Source organism: Mixophyes fleayi, chromosome 1 (assembly GCF_038048845.1).
Source record: "Mixophyes fleayi isolate aMixFle1 chromosome 1, aMixFle1.hap1, whole genome shotgun sequence".
NCBI lineage: Eukaryota > Metazoa > Chordata > Amphibia > Anura > Limnodynastidae > Mixophyes > Mixophyes fleayi.
Window position 1 is genome coordinate 106,474,985 of NC_134402.1, and position 16,208 is coordinate 106,491,192.

A 16,208-nucleotide genomic window follows, 5' to 3' on the forward strand; every position below is an offset into this window, starting at 1 on the left:
CTGTTTTATTAATGACAATCTTTCAGGAATAACATGTGTTTTAAAATGATCCAACTCTTTAGTGGAAAGATCCAAATACACAGGGTATAGGCACTTTGGTCTTTAGAAGCTTTTTACTTACAGTTCTCTTTTAATAAACTTTTGTTTATGCCTGCGGCTGTCATTAAATTACCAGTCAGACATTAATACACACAAGGGATTTTGTTTATAAGCCACGTCTATAGCTATGTGATTTGCATAAAACTTGCTGTAATTTATATCGAGAACAGAGTACAGCAGATTGAAGCTATTTTAATTATTATCTTAATTTACATGTCACAAGCCACAAAGAAACCCTAAAGAACTGAGGTATGATACCCTAAATAAAGGCAAAGTGATTTTATGGAAGATTTTGCTGGTCAAAATTATCTTAAAAGAAATAACATTTTTATACATTTTATTTTTACAGGAAAAACCATTAAGATGGATTAATTGAAATGAATATTTAAAAAATTCCAATATTTGATGTATTGGAACAACAGATTTGCAAGCACTGTGCTACAATTTATGAACACTATTTTCCTCAGAAATACCAAATGGTATTGTTTTCAAAGTATAAGCCTGGAGTGGACATTCCTCCGAATCTGTATTATATCTGATAATCAAGATACCTACTAATTAGTTTTCGAAGAGTTCTAACATCTTGGTCAGGTAGGGTGAATGACCTTGGTTGATGAAATAAAAGTGTACAAATGTAAAAACTTGATTGAAAATTTAGCATTTTGCTAAAAGACCCCTTCCTCCTTCTAATATTTGATGAGATATCTCTGTTAAGGATAGATGTCTTTTAAGGATGCTTGCTTCATGGGACTCCCCTTTCCCGTGGTGTGAAATCTTAAATAGCATTGTAATTTAACAAGGGTAGATGATAGTAACTGCCCTCCTAGTAAAATTTGACCAACCTGACACTAGGAAGAAAATATTAACCTGTAGGCCTGTATGTTCTAGTCTCCAACCATTTAGCTAATACTAATTCTAGAAGAAAAAAAACAGGTGATTCTTGTACTTAGAGCCTAGGTAGAATAAATATAATGAACAGTTATAAGGTATAACAGTATATATTAAATTTCAATCTTTAACTTTCAAAAGGTAATACATAGTAAGTAAGTGAGTGTCTTTAGCAATAATTGTAAATCCTCTTCCAAAGCCTGGAGGTGTTACTAAAATAAGCATTTCACTGTGCTAACTAGGGAAATAAACTAGAGTATCTAGTATAGTTTTCAAGCTATTGATAGCCTGAGACATCTAAACCTTTAAATTATTCTCAGAGTACAGAGATCTCTATATCAACTTCCAATTGTCTCTGAGGATCTTGGACTGATTGCTTCTACAAACTATTTGACACTTTTTTCTTAGAGAGAGTGACTGGGGCAACCTAGAGCCTGTATATTGCCAGTCTTGCAAAGATACTTTTTGGTTATTTATCTTGCAGAAATTGAAATCTTCTGGACCTTGCAAGGTAGCCTTTCTTCTATTATAAATAGCTTGAATACATAGTGGAAAGCCATTTAAGCAATATTGCTATGCCAGTAGAGACCCTTGAATATTTGTAGCTTGTGTCCATTAAAATCTATTTCATCTAATATTTGCCATCTCTCCAGGATATCTACATGTATTGTGTGATAGTATAATCTACTTGGTGGTAGTCAGCATATCGGTGCTGAAAACCCAGACAACACTTACTCCGTCATCTTCAGGGCGATAGTGTCCTTCCCGATGCACTTACAATGACGACTGTTGTGAAATGCTACTTCAAACAGTTGCGATGACGGAAGAAACTGGCAGCACTTAATGAGGTCACTGTGAAAGTATTATTGCTGCTAAGGGGGTAATGGAAAGAAAATTGACGATTTTCGTGAAGATGTTAATGATGGCTTGTGCTGCATTATCCTTAAGGAAACATCTGATTCTTAGATTAGTTTGTTGTCTGTGATTATCTAAATTCATTTAAATGGCATTTATAGATCTGAGCTCTTAGGAGTGTGGAGACAATACATTATGAAATGTTATCTTGGAATTCCTCAGACTTCTTGTTATGGTCTTCTAGAAATGTGAGTCTAACAGCGTCATGGGAAGCGTCAGTTTGAAGTGTTGACATTTCTGCTTTCACTGTAACACTGTTTGTTCAATGCGGATGCCTAAGACTTCTAAAACAGTATACTGCTTTGTATTAATATGAATAGATGTAATAATGCATGTAACAGAAGCCTCAGATATTATAGGATAGGTAGATTCAATAGTAGAGATAAAACTTAAACTTAAGCTCACATATCTGTAGAAGAGCCTTCTCTTTAGGTTTATTTTAATTATTCTTATAATTTGCTTTTAGGAAGGCCTGGCTTACATCAGTTGCTACCCGAATCTCCAATCTTGAGGTCTTTTGAGGCCCAAGTCCCATAGAATAAGTGTAAAATATATATAAGAAAGATGTGGATGTCTGTGGCTGAAGCTTAAATATAGGTAGGCCTTAGTTATATGAGTAGCCCTCCATTTTTTCAACAGGCTTTTTATAATGATAATGAGATTTGTTTTGTAGTTTCCACAAGCAATATATATATCTAAGAGAGAACAGAGTGGACTCACCACTGTAGGTCCACTATCTGTACGCCTCGCCATGACGTAGGGCATGTCCACTAGCCGATGCTGCAGCCTATAGGTTGTGACATCCAGGAACCAGCCAGGAACCACCTCTACTGTCTCTCAGCTGGTGGGTTGCTTCGAAAGGTGAGCTGGACACTTGCTGCGAGATCTGAACTTCAACAGCATCTCCTTAAGTGGTCATTTAGCAGTTTCCTCCCACAGACCAAAAACATGCTGGTAGGTTAAAACTAGAGATGCTCACTGACCCCTGTGTTTTGGTTTTGGATCTGGATTACAGTCGTGTTTTGGTTTTGGTTTTGCCAAACCGTCATTGCGTGTTTTGGTTTTGGTTTTGTTTGGTTTTGTTTTGCCATTTTTGAAAAAAAAAAAAAAAAAATTGGTCTAAAATAACCTAATTTCGTGCTCCATTTCTTGGATAAGTGAGGTAATTCTAAAGCTAAAAAAAATTATGAAAAAAACTTTAATCCCTGGTAGGTCGTCCTTAATTCTAACACTTGCCTGCAAATTATACAGACAAACCTGGTTGTCTACCTCCTCCATCTTTGATTATTGGCAATGTAGCCATCGTCTTTGGGTGTATATTACACCCTCCACTTGTAGTTTAATAGAAAAAAAAGCAGCCTGCATAGACTGTAGAATTAGAAAGTAAAAATAAATGGACCAAGGTAGTTTGGTATCTGTCTGCATCAGACCCCCTCTCCACTAGGAGTAAAATAGAAAACTATTCAGCCATTATAGAGTCTAGAATATAAATAGAAATTGAGAAAGGCAATTTGGTATCTGTCTGCATCATAATCATCATCAACATCATCATTAGTGCCCTCGTCGCCTACACAAATCTTCCCCTCATCCTCTTCTAATTCAAAAGTGGCATTCTCAATTGGTGTATCACCGGCTACACTCGGGCTGCTAAGGCACACATCTGCAGAATTGCTGAAAGGAACCTTCTTTATGGGTACACTGTCACTAACAGAATGCTCACGATTAGACATACCACTGGTGGATGGACTCTCCACAGGGATTGGTGTCATTTCTGATTCAGAGCATACATTATCCTCTAATGTCTTCCTGTTTTCTTGCAGCTCGGCTTTCACACATAACAGTACTTGTGCACCACTTTTAGACTCCAAATGACTTGGTTTTGCTTGGTCACGAGTGTCCGTACAAGAAGAAGGCTCAGTAACATTTTTGGATCTGCCACTAATAGAGAAAGGCGAAGGCCTCATTCTTTCTTTGCCACTGCGTGTGTAGAATGGCATGTTGGCAATTTTTTTTTTATATGCACTTAACTTTTCCTCAGTTACATTTCTTTTTCGCTTCAACACGGTAAAAATTTTTTGGGTGTGTGTTTTTTTCCCCGATTTAAAAAGACTATGTACTTTTACATCGCCTTTCCCAGATGACGTACTGGGAACACTACCATCAGGACTGGTGACAGAACCTGGTTGCTGATTCTGCTCATATGTGGACGGCTTTGAATCCATTTTAATGAGCCCAAACCACTTGTATTGAAAAAAAATGTAGAAATACTGCTGCCAAATAGGACTTTAGTTTTGACAGCCAGAAAAATGAATGCAAAAGAATGGGGGACACCCCAAAAGCACTTGGGAGTGCTAAATATTTTTTTTGACACTGTTGCCAACTAGGACTTTAGTTTTGACAGCCAGAAAAATTAAGGCAAAAGAATGCGGGGCACCCCAAAAGCACTTGGAGTGCCAGAAACTGAAAAAAAAAACCCTTCTCTATCCTCCTCTTACTGCTGTAACAACTGGTATTAATATTACAATGGTATTGAATAGAAACAATAATGTGTCCAATTACTGCTCTGTCCCTGCGCTGATATAGCCAGTGTGACCTAACCCTGCTTTCTCCCTCTGTCAAATGGCAATGGATTGCTGTGAAAGCTGGTATTTATGCTTTTCAAATCTCGCGAGAACTGAGCTCAGAAATACGAATACGTCACAATGACGTTTTGCCTCGATTTCGAATCCGAACGGGTGGGGGAGTACGGAGCGTGCTCGGCTCGGTACTCGGATAGGCTGAATTCGGATGAATTCGGATCTCGGGGAACCGAGCCCACCCATCTCTAGTTAAAACTGACCTAAGTGTATTTGTTTGTGTGGCAGAGAATTTAAACTGAGAGCTGTACTGAGGCATGGACTCTGTACAACTCTGCATAATTTCCCTGTGTTATATAACAAAGGATAATAATAGTAATGAATAAACACTAAATATCATAGCACACAGTAACACAGGAGGTATAAAATTCCTGATAAGAGTAGTTTCAAATTAAAACTAATATACTATAAGGGATCATGAACCCCCTACAGGACAAAGAAGGACATTAGAAACAAATATGGAGTCCCATGACCTCTGTAAAAGCACTCCTTATGTTGAGGTGATTTTATACAGGTCATGGGATTCTACATTGGTTTCTGTATGGGGATTGCATTACAATAAATGTTTTGCTTACACAAATTGATGGCACGAATACTGCTTAGCCAGAGAGATAAACCCCAATGGCTGGTTGCCACTGTGCATATCAGGCTTCGAACTATGCTCTAACATTTGCTCTACAGGTTGTCAGAAATCCGGAGGAAAAAATAGTTCTGTGCTCGGTATATCCCATATTATATATGGTACCAGCTGCATGGCAATAAGCAGTGTGTCACGGTGACTAGGGTTCTCGAGCCAGAATTCTGCCAGTAGTTATCACTACACTTGAGACGCGGAGTCTAAAGCAGCGGCTGGTCTTCACCAGGGACCCCCGCAAGATGGTTTGGGTTTAGCGGCACCACTGCGCAGGACGCGGTCCTCAAGAGAGTGCGGCAGAACAACGGAATACAGCTGAGGTATAGGAAGATAGTTCAGTAGAGGCTACGATGAACAGCAGATGACTGGGATTGACAACAGAGGTGGCAATGAGTATCCGGACAATAGGAGATGTAGATAAGTTCAGTGAACGGCTGGCATTTACCACAGTGGTGGCGATGATTATCCGGCCAGTAGATGAGATAATAAGGGGTGTAGTTATATTAAGCGGATGGCTGGGATTTACCACAGAGGTGGCGATGATTATCCGGCCAGTAGATGAGATGATAAGAGGTGTAGTTATATTCAGCGGATGGCTGGGATTTACCACAGAGGTGGCGATGATTATCCGGCCAGTAGATGGGATAATAAGAGGTGTAGTTATATTCAACGGATGGCTGGAATTTACCACATAGATGGCGATGATTATCCGGCCAGTAGCTTAGATATAGCAGGTGCTGTGATGACCAGCGAGAGGCAGGTTTAACATGGACGTGACAGTGAATTATCCGGCCAGCAGGTAAGGTGTAGCAGGTACTGCAGTGATCAGCGAGTGGCAGGTTTACCACGGACGTGGCAGTGAATTATCTGAAGAGGAACTTCTTTGTCTTTCAAAATCAATTTTATCTACAGGCACGAGACACGGCAATGGGAGCAGCCTGTGCCCCGACTTTTGCAAATCTATATTTGGGTCAATGGGAGAGAGACACTGTCTTCCATGAAGATCTAACCCAATACACGAATGACATAATCGTGTGAATGCGCTATATAGACGACATCCTAATCCTGTGGCAAGGTGATGAAGAATCCTTTGGAAAATTCATCTATATTTTGAATAATAATGATAACAATCTCAAACTAACATATGAGATTGATAAAAATCAAATACATTTTTGGGACATCACTATTAAGAAAACAACAAGTGGTCAAATAGAATCAGACCTATATAGGAAGAAAACAGCAACTAATAGTGTACTCCACAATGACAGCTTACACTTTCAACCTGTTATAAAAATATACCCAAGGGAGAATTTCTCAGATTGAAGCGAAATTGCTCAAATCCAGAAGACCATCAAAGACGTGTAATGGAATTAAGCACTAGACTGTTACAATGTGGGTACAGCAAAAGATCTATTAAGAGAGCCATTATTTCAACTACATCAATGGATCGAGTTGATCTTATATATTCAAAAAAGAAAATTAAAGCTGATAAAAAAAATCCGTTTTGTAGGAGACTTTTGCCAACAATGGAGACAAATTCAATCAATTATAACAACATTGGCCTATACTTATGTCAGATGAAAAACTAGCCAAATCTCTAGGTGAAAAAGTAGCTGGAGTCGGGCACCTAATTTAGGTGATAAACTCATTCGAAGCCATTTCAGTCCAAGTAAACAAGTAGAGACATAACCAATCAATTTTCTGGGAATTGGTCTCATAAAAATGAGAAATAAAAATCAATCATCTGCAATATAGAACATATACGGATTAATGTATTATGTACAATTACTCCCATATATAAGAAATATTGACAAATAATAAGAATTTTTGTGACCGGCTTCCCTGATGGGCCTTGTTCACTTTTTAATTCTTTAACACTAACATTTCATTCTTTATCACTGTGCTTATTTTTAATTCGCAGACTCTTTGACACCTGGTAATTTATTTTTAATATCATTAACTAATAAAAATTGTTTTTATACTTTGGACTGGAGGGCCTCGCTAACTAACTGTTTTCAGGTGATGTTTATCATCATCTGTATTTTTTCTCTGTATAATAATCTATCTGTCTGATTACCTAGGAGGGTAAGAGTAATGATATAATCTGCTATTATATCCTAAAGATATTATAAAGAGGATTGTAACTGTATTCTACTCTAATATTATTCACTGCAGACAGCCAGTGTACATACTAATATTCTAAGAGACTCTAATTTGTTGAGGTCCAGATTTGCATTTATTCAGCTGTATGCACATTAATTAGACTAACCCTTCTGTCTGTTAATGGCAGATTCTACTCCATAGCAAGGATTTGCAAGCACTCATTAGTTCTGGTGGTAAATATGTGAGTCTGACAGACAACAAAGCAAAACGCCAACTCGCGTTTCGCTATATAGCATTATCAAGGCAAAGTAAATACTTTATGATCAACCTATCTGCTCTGGAGTCACCACTTTCTCCTGGCAGGGTGAATGCTGTGACCTTGATGTACTTTGTAAAATTTTTATTTTTGGCGGAACTTGTGACCCTTACAACAACATTGTGAGTGATGTCACTCACAACAACATTGTGAGTGATGTCTGTATGAAGTGTATGTCCTCTCGTATAAAAACTAATATAAATTATAAAGATTAACTAGAAAATAAATATAGATTTATAGATATTTATTTAAATTTCTATCATTTCCAATACTCTGTAGTATCTCACTGTCATCGGTATGGTTCCGGTACATTTTATTTCACATTAACAAATGTAGGTTTAAACAATCCAACTATAAACTGGTTAATAAATGAGTTTAACACAGGAAAAAAATGACAAAGTTCTACATACCTGTTGAAATATTAAAATATGTTTTTCTTTTTTTTTCTTAGCACTTTCCACCGATGCTTTAATAAAAATAGTAATCAAATAGTAATCAAAAAGTCTTCATACATATCCAAAATATTTTCTACTGTGTATGAAAAAAATGCAAACTGACACAACAAGTATTCTGTGGAATTATATGCAGATATAAGTGTACATATATTTTAAAGTACATCTTATCATTGGGAGAATTCATGGCAAACTACCTTGACCAATTGCATGACAGGTATCATATATGAAAATGTTTGAGTAAGAATGATTAACTTACCTTTTGGCTCAGATTGTTCTGTCATTTCAAATACATCCTTTGGTTGAAAAAAATCTGTAGAAACATAAAAAATTGGATCTTTAATAAAAAAAAATAATTCTGAGCTATACATTGGCTTAGAAGCAAAATGTTGTAATATTTATCTACTTTGCTGTTTGGACCACTGTCAATAGCAATAGTAATTAATGATAATTTGTTTAACTGAGGTGGATGCAATATACCTTTCACAATTTAAATTGAACTTGTATGTTGCAGAACAATGTGTGACACATATTAATGTTTCAATTTTTTTTACCCATAGTTTGCCAATCCTACACATTCAGTAGTTTCTACGCACAATTCTAAAAAAAAGAATTATGTCCTCAATTACAACACAACCCCTAAATGACCAGTTATAGCATTTACTCTACATTTATGTGAAGATGCAGTGTGCATCTCATTGGAATTACCGCAAAGTCACGGTACCATGTCTAATATATACCTTTTGCTTTTGTTTTGTATTTTTTTCTGATTTCTGTGTGTGTTGGTTGTGACTATATGTGTGCATAAAGAAAATAGATTAAATTTAGTTTGGTTATGCAATTTTTTTTGTTTTAATTAAGATTTTACAAAAATTAGTTGAAGATATTTTGTTTGTTTATTTATGAGCAGCATACATAATTAATTTTGTATACACAATTTTGAACTATTCTGTAACCATTACATTTGGAAATTCCATTTGACACGTAAAATAGAAAAAAAAATTGTGTATGTGTTGACCTGTGCATTTGTTACTGCATTTCAAGCTATATTACACTTTTTTTGAAATTGTATGCTTTGAAACTTGAGTAAATATATTACTGGGAAGACCTATAACTAAGCATAACAAAAATGTATTAAAGTAAAAAATGTTGTTTTTTTTCAAGTGAAATTTTAATAGATAAATAAGTGAAACTATACAGTCTAACCCTATTCCTTTTGTTACAATCAATTTATAACAAATATGAAACACCCATAAAATTGTTAAATACATGTATAAGACATATCATAATAGTTATAATTATAGATCATTCTTATTATATTTATTAAGAGAGTTGGACATTTTTAAGACATTTTTGGTTTCAATAAGCCATAAATATTCAAGTTTAATAAAAAACTTCTGTTATTATTTTTACATTTTAATATCAATGTGTATTATAATTTTACATTGTTTTCATAATAAAAGGCCTTATTAGCAAGTAGTTATTATTTATTCTTTACATATATTACCAACACACAAGATGGTACATGTTGGTCCTACCTCTATGTTGTCTTACATGTTGGTCCTACCTCTCTTTTGTTTTACATTTTGGTCCTACCGCTCTTGTGGAAAATTGTAGAGAATTTCAGTGTATGTGATATCCATAGTGATATCAATATACCCAAGATGTTTTACTCTCTTTTTACAAGTGTTACAGTTGTTGTGCAATAATTTTTTTTTTAATTTAATGTTTTTGGCACATAGTAAAGCTCTTGGAGGTATTGGCAATGTAAAATATAAGTTTAGCAGTATGCAATTTATGAGTGACAACATCTTATATTTTAGATTGCTTTTTAAAAAACAGAAATTACAGAATTTGGTATATTAAATAAATGACAAGACAGGTGCAATAAATATTATTATTATTTTAACATTGCTGAGTATGATGATAACACATATGGTACATTACAGTTTGGATTCTGGTTTATATATTATCGAATATATAAGGCTACTCTTAAAGGTGCAAAGGTTGTGCTGAAAGGTACTTTGGCACTTTTAAATTAACCTTAAATTGTAAGCTTGTCAACCTCTTTCACCCTTAACCCTCATGGGGAGTTCAACATTTTAGAAAATAATCCGTAAGGACAAAACATGACAGACTGACTGTGCACTGCTCTTTTACTCTGACCTACAATTTTTGGGAGAAGGCCCAAAAGCTACAGTCAGACTGTGAAAGTAGAGTGCTCAAAAAGAGTCTAAATGTGGCGGTAAAACTTTCACAAATTTATCAGTAAGATGGATTGAAACAGCTCAATATTAAAAAAGATAGGGTGAGTTTACTGGTCCAATTATGGAAGCCTTTCCTCTATAAGGAAAGTGCTGCAAAGGAATAGGTACATTTCAGATAACTAACCTAGCAATGGTTTTTTTGTCACATTTCGCTTCCTGCTATCTTTCCATCCTCATGTCTATGTAAAAAAATTATAAAATGTAATAAAAGTTGTACAATAACCGAAGAATAAGGCATGTAATGTAATTTTTAGAAAACATTATAAACGGTTACTCTAAGTATAATGACAAAGATCAACCAGATCTTAGCTGCTGCTATTGCTACAGGTTTCAGTTTACTTATGTTAAAATAAATACTGTATATACTCGAGTATAAGTCGACCCGAATATAAGCCGAGGCACCTAATTTTACTACATAAAACTGGGAAAACTTATTGACTCGAGTATAAGCCTAGGGTGGAAAAGAGCGCTAATTTAAAAACCTAAATAAAAATGATAGGTTCAATCTATGAAATCATTTTTAGCTAAACCATAAATAACAGTAGATGACAAGGAACATTCATAAATGATTATAAAATCATTGGCATTGGGTACAACCTAACCTAAATAAAGGGGTATATAAGGGGTAGGGATATAAATGTATGAACATGGTGGCTGTATTGTTTGTTCATTATGTAATTGCACTGTAAATTAAAAAAAAAAGGAGAGAGAGAGAGAGAGAGGGGGAGAGAGAGAGAGAGAGAGAGAGATATGGATGTTTTCACTTACCCGGCAGTGGAACACTTATGCGTTCCAACAACAGGAAGTTCGGCATTTGGAACGCAAGTTTGCGTTCCAAATGCCGAACTTCCTGTGTTGGAACGCATATGCAGAAGTTGAAGCCGAGGGACCGGACACCAGGTAAGTTCACCCGTGTATAAGCCGAGTGCCCTTTTTCAGCATACAAAAGTATGCTGAAAAACTCGGCTTATACACGAGTATATACGGTATATTTGTACCTTCGTCTCAAAGTATTGACTGGTAGGATAAGAATTTATATCTATAAATATATACACATATCACATACATACATACATACATACATACATATACATATCAGTCACAACATTAAAACCATTAAGGACAGAGGAGGGCAAGAAAACCATACAAGATTCGCAGGGGGGGGAAGAAATCTAAGAGACAGAGAAAGAAAGGAGATGGAAGAACAGGAGAGTCAATTTACCATGAGGAGGATTTACAGACGGACCAGATATTAGAGGACTGTCTAAGAGTTATTAATCTTTCAGAAAGAACTCTTACTCCCACTCAAATTACTCTCCTAAGTAAAGGCCTTTCTTTCTCTCCCACTCAATATATTGATAGATTCGAATGGGAGAAGGATCTAGCCCTGTTCTCTAGGAAATTATTATTAAAAAAGTTTTTTCAAATCAAACAAAGAGAAGGTTTTATTCCTGCCCCACAGAATATTACGATTACCCCAAGTTCCAATCCCGTCCATCTAAATATGGAAGAAGATCAACAAGCCTTTGTGAGAGATATACATTTTATGAACTTCTTAAAGTAATGCATTTTGTATAATTACTGATGGAAGAGGAAAAGTCTGCAGCTTCTTGCAGAATATTCTCCATGAACTTTGCCTCACATTCTTATCTTTTCTTCAACATGTCTCTTCTCAATAAAATACTTGAGGAACTATATCAACCTAATCCTGAAGATGAGAATGCCTTATCCATGGTGGTAGATGAATTGCCAAAATTAAAACCAAAATCGACCTTCTTTCCAGATCTATCCATTTGTCCCCAGGTAAAGATCTATAAGGACCTAGTGTCTAATGACCTAGATGACTTGTTTGTGAAAACCAAACAATACAAATCACGTTCTGGTAATTTAAATCAAGAAGAAACGCTAGCATTAAAAGAGATTTCTGAATGGGAAGATGTCCTGATTAAACCCTCTGATAAAGGGGGTAATGTGGTAATATGGCCAAAACAACAATATCTAAAAGAGGCTTATCGTCAATTGAACGACAAAGACTGTTATAAAAGGATTATATTTAATCCGACTGCCAATTTCTTGTCTTGTTACAACAATATTGTGGATTCAGCCTTTCAAAAGAGTGTAATCTCCAAAAATAATCATGATTTTCTTAGATTCACCAATCCTAGAATTGCCACTATATACTTGTTACCTAAAATTCATAAAAATGAACGGTCTCCTCCAGGGAGACCGATTGTCTTTGGCAATGGAAGCTTGACAGAAAAAGTGAGTAAATTCATAGATTATCATCTACGAAAGCATGTGATGAGTTTAGACTCATATATCAAAGACACCAAGGATGTTTTGTCTAAATTGGACAATATTACAGTAAATTCCACCACTAAACTTGCGTCTTATGATATTGAGTCACTCTATACTAATATAGTACATGATAATGGACTACATGCAGTCAAGTATTTCCTGGGAATGGAAAGAAGTACTGACTTTTCAGTCTTTCTGATTACCCTACTACAGTTTGTACTTACTAAGAACTATTTTGTGTTCGAGGAAAAATTCTTTCTGCAGATCAGAGGAACTGCGATGGGGACTGCTTGTGCCCCCACCTACGCCAATTTATATCTGGGCTGGTGGGAGAAGGAGGTAGTCTTTAACTCGCAGAATGAGAAATATACAGACCATATATTATTATGGTTACGGTATATAGATGACGTGATTCTATTATGGGATGGAGATGATAGATTATTTCATGAATTTACTGATCTCCTGAATGACAACGATCTCAATTTAAGGTTGACATCTGAGATACATGATTCATCAATTAATTTTTTAGATTTAACCATTTTTAGAACTGAAGACGGGAGATTACATACTGATATGTACAGAAAGAATACGGCCACAAACAGTTTATTTCATTCATCAAGCGCCCATTACCCCCCGGTTATCACAGGAATTCCGAAAGCGGAATTATTAAGAACTAAGAGGAACTGTTCAGATGCACTAATTTATAAACAAAGATCTGAAGAATTGAATTGTAGGCTCAGGAGAAGAGGATATAATAGTAATATCATACGAACAGCCGAAAAGAATGTATCCAAGCTCAATAGAGATTTATTAATTCACTCAAACATTGATAAAACAAGGGTGGATCAGAAGAATGTCAAATTAAGATTAGTAGGGACCTTCTGTTCGGAATGGAGAGCCATCACACAGATTTTACAAAAACATTGGCACATTCTACAATTAGATGAAGATCTCAAACAAGTACTAGATGATAGAATCTCCATAACATGGAGACGATCAAAAAATCTCAGCGATCATCTAGTACAGAGCTATTTCGCACCTGGAAAAAAGATTTCCAATGTTCCAAATGGTTTCTACAGATGTGGGACTTGCAAGGCATGTCCCAACATGATCCAGATCAAGGAGTATAAGGATAAGTTCGGAAGAACTTATAAGATTTCTAAATTTTTAAATTGTAACTCCATAAACGTTATATATTGCCTTTCATGTCCTTGCAATATGAAGTATGTGGGAATGACCACTAGACCCTTTAAGAAACGGGTCTTGGAACATATAGGGAACATAAAAAGAGCAGTGAATGATAGAGCCAACTTGAGACAACTTACAGTAGTGGCCAAACATTTTTTGAAATATCATAACAGTGACCCTAAGGTCCTAAGGGCATACGCTATGGAACAAGTGAGCTTAGGTCTAAGAGGGGGGGATATTCATACAGAATTGTTACGAAGAGAGACTAAACTGATCTTCCTTATGGGCTGTCTAGCCCAAATGGCATGAATGATAATAACAGCTATTCAGCCTTTTTATAATGGACCTATGTTATTGATCCCATTGTGGGACGTGTTACAGTGTGAAGATATAATATTGGTACACATATGATGGCACTTTAATTAGGTACATTAAATCATATGGAAGCTTCTTATGATTCACGATATGGTTCTATTTACCAACTTCTAAGATCACATTAACAAAACGTAATTTTTATTTAATTTCTGGTACTGTTTATGTTCACTTATTTATTTATTTCTCTTTGGATTTTTTTGGATGTTGTTTCACTTTAATTATTGGTCATTAAGACCGTCTTATAATTAGATAATAATTATGGTTTACCCATAATGTATGGATATATAAGATTTTCATATATTACCACTTAGTATTTTGGCTCACTAGCACACTTGTTCAGGCACAGTAAAACTAGCAAACTTGGATTTGCCTTAAATTTTTAATTTATTCTTTTATTCAAATAAGACAATTATTATACTGTCATAAATAATGTTTTTTTTGTCAAGTTTGAGTTTCACATAGGATAGTGAGTATATTCCATCTTCTCACAATATTAATACCTATTTAAGTGTGGTATTACCTTCTATCTTACAATTTTGGATCTGGTTTATCCAGATTCAATTAATTTTAGTCACATTAAACCACTTAACACTTATACTAATAATTTTTCAGTAAATTCACTGGGTAATGTATTATGGATGTATTAGTTTCATCCCTTCATCTGTAGTAAATAATTGTACACTTACCTTAGCTCCATTATAGATTCAATCTGTCCGTTTTTTTAGATCAGTAATCTACTTCCATTATACATCTCTAGTGTTATTTATAAGCCTCTTTGCTAAGTAAACAATGATTCTGTCCAAGCAGGCTTAATCCCTTTAATCCCTTTAATGTGATCAGTCCACATTGATATTTCCACCATACAAATATACTACTATATCCGGGTTTAACTGGCAACTATGGTTACCATAGTGTTGCCATAGCGTTGCCAGGAATGACGTCAGAATAAGGGGAGGGATCTCTCCTTTAAATAGCCAATCAAGCCTAACACTCGGCTTGCCTTGAAAAAGCTACTAGCGAAACGCGCGTCGGCGGACGCCGTGTTCACTGCCCGTGCTCCTACAATTCAATCCTTTAAATAATATGAGCCTCTTATTCATTTAGCTAGTTTGTAGACCTTAAACCTCAGGCTATTACATTACCTCCGTTAGAACCTCACAGTTTTCCACCTATTATGCAGAGAAACTAGTGAGAGCTCATATTTTGCTGAGTCCATTGAAAGTTATCATGCTCACAATAGGGGGACTGAACATATGCAAATGAGTATGGAGGGTTAAGTTAGCGATAGATATACCCATGGGAGTTATTAGAATAGAAGAAATGTACACATTAGAATTAAGTACTCAGTATAGTTGAATAATTAGTGACCTAGAGTTAGTCACGCTTTTTTATTTGGGGTTTCAATAGATTAGAACAGTGCTATTATATTTCACCCAGAATTCACTTGGGAATCAACATATGCAGATTAGCTGGACGGACTAATCTTGTGTCTGTCTACTGATTCTCATGCTGCTTGTATATATGTAAACAAGCAAGCAGTGTTCCCCCTGAATTACTGTACTGAATACTCATTATTGGTTAAATCTATCCCGATGAATGGGGTTATTTGAGGACAATACACCACTTTTGTATAAAGGTTTTCACACCTAGATATGATCACCTTGATTTATCACACATCTGTTAACAAGAGTGTAATTGTATGAGTCATATGCTGCTTGTATATTATAAGCAATCAGCATTTACCATCCTCTCAGCTCATAAATATTATTTGGAATCTATTCATGAAGGAATTACCATAATAGATTATACAATAAGATGTTAATCCTTAATGTATGAGGATTCCAATAATAATAAAAAATAATATTGATTATTTGTGGCATACATTTATGACCAAATATATGGTATCAAATATTATAGTGAGCAGTGACACGGCTTGACAATCAATATTGTCGATTTTACCAGTTTATTTTTTTCTCAATTGCATTCTATATACACCTTTTAATATTTCGCTATTAGAAATTTTATGATAAGTTGATT

General features: G+C 35.4%; 1 long non-coding RNA gene across 1 annotated transcript in view; it reads right to left on the bottom strand.

Moving 5' to 3' along the window:
- Positions 1-8,303: 8,303 nt before the first annotated feature.
- The window catches only part of LOC142141022 (uncharacterized), a 50,350-nt gene continuing 42,445 nt past the window's right edge, over positions 8,304-16,208 (bottom strand). The window contains exons 2-3 of the long non-coding RNA XR_012688599.1: positions 9,062-9,151; positions 8,304-8,356 (exon numbers count right to left, since the gene is read on the bottom strand). This is a non-coding gene — a long non-coding RNA (uncharacterized LOC142141022). The remainder of the gene's footprint in view (positions 8,357-9,061; positions 9,152-16,208) is intronic.